The sequence below is a fragment of the Equus caballus genome, chromosome 9, assembly GCF_041296265.1.
Source record: "Equus caballus isolate H_3958 breed thoroughbred chromosome 9, TB-T2T, whole genome shotgun sequence".
Classification (NCBI taxonomy): Eukaryota; Metazoa; Chordata; class Mammalia; order Perissodactyla; family Equidae; genus Equus; species Equus caballus.
The window spans coordinates 29788077-29794076 of record NC_091692.1 but is presented as its reverse complement, the minus strand read 5'-3'; positions in this window follow the sequence as shown (position 1 = coordinate 29794076).

Here is a 6000-nt window from a genome sequence, read left to right as displayed (position 1 = left end):
GATCCAGGCCAGATTAAGTTCTTCAGATACAGTCACCCTTGATATGAAGACCTGTGAAGCAAAGAGGTAAGTTTTCTGCCCCCTCTAGCCACACCCCTCTTCCAAACATACACATCTGTGGGGATACAGGCATTGGATAACTGCTACTGATATACCCACTTAAAAAGATGGCAAAAAAAAAAATTTGTTATGTAACAGTGATACAGTGTCAGATACATATGCTGTGTATCCACAGCAATTCTGAGGTACACCCAGGTGCATGCTGGCAGTTCTCTGATGTAGGCTCAGCCCTACTCTCTGGAGGGTTTTTTTCTTGCTTTTGTTTTGCTTTCCCCATGGTGCTTGGCTTTGACTTCTGGTTTCTTGGTTCTGTACTCTGACAAGCTGCACAGTATTTCCATAGATAAAGCATGACAAATTATGAGCTAAAGATGCCAAGTTATAAGGCCCATTATGAAAAAACCTAACATGATTGAATGTAATTAATATCAACTGAAAGTAGGTTTAGAATGCTAAGAATTTATAAAAGTGGTATGATAAATTATAAAAAGCATATTTTAAATGATTAAGACACAATCTTAAAATCTGAAAAATAAGATACCACGAAGGGGTAGGTATAAAAAAGTAGAATTTTATAAACAAAAGTTTTATTAAAATTTAAAACACCTTACACGGGTAAAATAACAGTTTAGATACAACTGAAGACAGAATTAGTTAACCAGAAGAAAGGACTAAAGGGAATGCAGATTAGAGTGAAAAACAAATATGTAAGGTTTAATGAGCTTGTGGGATAAAACTGTATGGTCTAACATATCTAATGGAATGTCTTTGAGGAAAGGAAAGAGGCAATATATGATGTGAAAATGATTGAAAATATTCCAGACTTATCTTAAATCGTTAGATCCCAGAAGTATAATTACCCCCCAAAAGGATAAGTAACAATAAATCTATACCTAGAAATATTCTAAAGGAAATTTCAGAGTCAGATCTTACAAGCAGCCTGGGGAAAAAAGACAGGATAACTACAAAAAACAGTAAGCTTGACGTTAAAGTTAACATCAATAAAATGTCGAAAGATAATATTATATATTCATGGTGCTCAGAAAAATTAACTATCATTCTAGAATTCCAAGCCCAGGTAAACTACCATTAAGCGTAGGCATGAAATAGACATTTTCTAGAGAAACCACGAGGCAGGAGGTGTCTACCACTTATAGACATTCATAAAAGAACTTACAAAGGGTGTCATTTAGGAGGAGGGAAGTCTCCACACTAGGAAGGAATAGGATACTAGATCCAATGGGGATCGAAGAATCTGTTAGATACATGGGTAAGTCCAATTAAGGTTTACCCAAGTTCTGGAGATATAAAAAATTATGGAAAAGAAAATTGTGTAAGACAGGAGGCAGTGGAGTAACTGGAAGTAACAGATAATAAGCATCTTGTATATCTTGGGAGGAGACTAATCATAACTCACTTTAGACATTCTTAAATGAATTACGGTTATTAAAATTGTTAAAATATCACAAAAGTCAGAGAGAGAAGATAAAACTCTGTTTCAGGAATATAGAAGAGAAGGGACTTTGAAAATTCTCTCATGACAAAAGCACTTAGAATATTGCAAACACCATTGTAAAGGTATACTGAAATGCTCATGATTGAAAGTGTAACACCTCGGCTCCAAAAACAAAGAGTGAATGGACAGCTGGAGTGGAAAGTGAGAGCTGACACAGCTGCTGTGCCAGGAGGCACGTCTGTATAGTGGTGACCGAAGGCTTGGCTGATAGTCGTCCACAAGACAACGTGTAAGTTCTACACTAGGGCTGAAAGGGAGCACCGATGCTTCAGCCGTGCTTGTGGCAATTGTTGATAGTGGTGATCAAAGGGCTTGAGTGCTAATGGTCACATAGGATGTGGGAATTTGAGCAACAGATTTGAGCATGAAGCCTGGACTTGCAAAGGATCTCTGCTCTCCGTGTAAATGTGGACCAAAAGAAAATGCCCACCTTCAATAGGAAATGAAAAGAAATATTGTCTGCTTCAGTTCTGGCTGTGGAAAGGGTAGAAAAAAAATTTTCCCCCTAACATTTTATGACCACATGCTTCCATTCACATGGATTTTTGTGCTCATATTTGTATTGCTTTACTTATGAGGTCTGGGAACTCAGACGACACAGGATTTCTGAGATAAAGTCGCACCAAATGGAAACTTTGAATCTAAAATAACAAAATACAAGAGGAAGCAAGCTATCATGATGTCAGCAGCAGACAGAAACAAATCGCATCACTAATCTGTCAAGAAAAGCAGAATAGAATTATTGGACGGAGACTATGTGGTGTAGACTGGCTAGCTGTTCTCTCAATGTATTTCATCTTCCTCTCGGATTCAGAGATGGAGTCATTACATCTCCAAGTTTCCCTTATGGTTGGCTATGGCCATATGACCAAGTTCTGGCCTATGGAATGTGTCACTTTCAGGCCTACTTGATATAAACTTCCAAAATACAATCCTCCATTCTCAACCTTGCAGAATGGAGAGAACAGTATGGGTTTGGAGGAGGAGGATCCAAGATGTATACTCAAATAGGCACAAGGAAGACCACTCAGCCCCAAATACCTGTTGATCTGATTTCTGTTTGCAAGGAATACATGGCACAGAGACTGATTGCGTTTTTGCAGCAACAGCTAGCACTAAACAAATCAATAAACTATAAAATATGTGTAAGTGATTAAACAGATAAAAGAAGGAACTGAAAATAAGAAAAAGAAAAACTCTTTCAGTAAGGACCAGGCAGATTTGGAAAAGAACCAAAGTGAATACCTATAAATTATATGCGTCATCTTGTATATCTTGGGAGGAGACTAATCATAACTAACTTTAGACATTCTTAAATGAATGACAGTTATTAAAATTGTTAAAATATCACGAAAGTAAGAGAGAGAGAAGATAAAACCCTGTTTCAGGAATCATATGAAAGCCTGGGGGAGGGTCATCATCTGTATTATTGATCCTTCCCAGGGATCATCATCTGTATTATTGATCCTTCAGCCAGTTGCAGCTATGTGACAGTGAGGTCCAGAGACGGTCCTCTGCTTCAAGCAAATTTGGAACTATTCCCTTTAGCGGCTGCCACTCTGATCCTAGATTAATCCATAAAAGCTATGATCTTAAGCATTTTCCATCAAGCTAATGAAGCTCAGCCATCAGGGTTCCTACACTTGCTTGCACTCCTTAAGGGCCTTGGGATAAAATCCAGCAGTTTGTTCACCTGGTCAGAGATTTTTTTGTAACGTTGAAATAGTTTTAAATGCAACTGACTCCTGTCTCCAACTCTCAACTTTCCCTACATCCCATATTCTCTCGTATCAGAAGGCTTGAGAACGACAAAGCTGACTTAGGGTATGACTAAATTTGGCTGAATGGCACTGATTTTTGTGGTTTGCAGTCACATCTGTATTAAGTTATTTAGAACAGATGTAGCAAGATGACCACTCTCCACTGTGCTGATTCATCCTGCACCGTTGTGACACAACAGTGTCACAAAATACGTCAGGTGCAGCGCATGTCCTTTTTTTCATTGGAGTAAAGGCTTCTACCACAGTTCCTCATGCTGTTGACTATTTCAATATTTTACAATAGTTTACATTTTCTTTGGGAATTTGGCTATTATGTGGAATATGTTGACTACAGAGCAACTTGAGTTTTTCTTTATCATTTAAATGTAATAAGATGCTCATTATACAGCTGTTCAAGCCTTGTAAGGTGAGTACAGCAAGGTTCTGAAAACTAAAACATATTTTTGCTGAATTAGAGGAGAAACCCATTCACAAATGAGATGCAAAATATGTATTTAAAAAGCTAATAAAGTTTGAATCCTCTATCTTAACTGAAATGACATTTGGAAGAGTTTCAATGAACCCTGTTAGAAGTGGCAGATTCCTGGTTGGGTGTAGGAAGTTGCTGTCGATGGGTGGCACGGAGGCTCCAATATTTCACATCCCTCGGTTTCTGTGCCCTTTGCCATGTGACTTGCAGCGTCTGCCAACTCAGCCCTTCGAAACAGGCCTAGACTTGTGAGCTGCTTTGGTCAACAGAGTGGGCAAATGTGCCAGTGTGCCAGTTCTGACCCTAGGCCTTCAGAAGCTGTGTGTGCCTGTGGAGTTGATTTCCCCTCTGTCGTGATCATGAGAACACGTCTGTGTAGCCTGTTGGGGGATCAGGAACCATGTGGAGGAGAGATGCCTCACTCCCCCTAGAGGACATTCCAGACCAGCCAGCACCCAGCTGACAAGCCAGCTGAATGCGGACACCTGAGTGAGCCCAACAGAGCTCGGCAGAGCCCGTCCGAGACCAGCGCAAGCAGCCAGCTACCCCCGAGACTGTGCAGAAATGGTCAGTAACAGGTTTTTTGTTCTACCCAAGTTATGTTTTGAAGTGGGTTTATTATGCTCGTTATTGTGACAACAGATGCCTGACATAGAGGGATGCATTCTTTGTTTTTGTTTTTATTAATGAAAGAAATAAGAGGAAAAACAGCTAAGAATTAGGGAAATATGGGAAATGTAATAAAATGAGCCCTAAACTTCATAGACATTATTCAAATACTGTAGTGGGCTGCACGGTGGTCCCCAAAATATATGTCCACATCCTAACCCCTGAAATTGGTGACTGTTACCTTACTTGGAAAAAGGGCCTTTGCAGTTGTAGTTAAATTACAGATTTGAGATGAGATCATCCTGTAGGATCCAGGTGGGCCCTCAATCCAGTGACAGCTGTTCTTATAAGACACACACAAGAGAAGACAGACATAGAAGAGGGGGCGACGTGAGGACAGAGACACATTGGAGGGATGTGGCCACCAGCTGAGGAAGCTTCAGCCACCAGAAGCCACAGGGGCGTGAAGTGGATGCTCCCCGCAGTCTCTGCAGGGAACGCGGCCCTGCCGACAACTGGATCTGAGAATCTTGCCTCCAGAGCTGGAGGAGAGGACATTTATGGTTTTTTTAGGCACCCAGTTTGTGGCAACTTGTTACAGTGACCCTAGGAAATTAATGCAGGTACCCAGAAGTAATTTGTAGTCAAAACATTTTAGATTCTGACCAAGCCGCTGCCTCAGAAACCACACGAGCCTCTTATTGTCTGTGATGGTCTCTAGGGAATGAGCTGGTCAGAGTCAGGAAGGAGGGGCTGGAGACCTTCCCATCTGTTCACCAGCAGCGATGCCCTGACACTCACCTGAGCAGGGAACAACGCTTCCCCGGGCCGTTCAAGCCTCATTATCTTCTTCACCCTCGGATCACGGGATTATCCAATTCTTTCTCTACCACAAGTATCAGTATTTTCCAAGATTTTTGTATCTTAATGTCACGGTCATTAGCACTTCCTTAGGCCCATTCCTCACTAACTTTAGAAGCACATCCTGCTTAACACTGTTCAAAAATTATTTAAATACACTGTTTTCGTTGTCCCTCAGTCACAAACAAATGTAGATATTAATCAAACAGAATACTAATCTGTGATAGGAAAAAGCTGTAACCAAAGCCCTGTCAGACACAGTACGTCCGCTAGTTTCCTGTGACTGCATCTATTTCTATTAGGATTTTATGGATTAAGCACTGAAGATCCTAAAAAATAATATTCATTATGTGAACAGTATTTCCCAGGTATGACAGAAATATCACTAGTGGCGTTTAAAATAAAGTTATCTACCACATGTTGGGATTTTTAAATAAGTATGTATTATTCAAATAGATATTAGGAAAAAATAACACACCAATCTATGACTCCACATGTATTACTTCTTATGACAATGCTAAGTTTAAAAAAAAAAAAGTGAGAAAGGGGCCGGCCCTGTGGTGTAGTGGTTAAGTTCGGCACACTCCACTTCAGTGGCCCAGGTTGGTGGGTTCGGGTCCCAGGTGCAGACCTACACCACTCATCGGCCATGCTGTGGCAGCATCCCACATGCAAAATAGAAGAAGACTGGCACAGATGTTAGC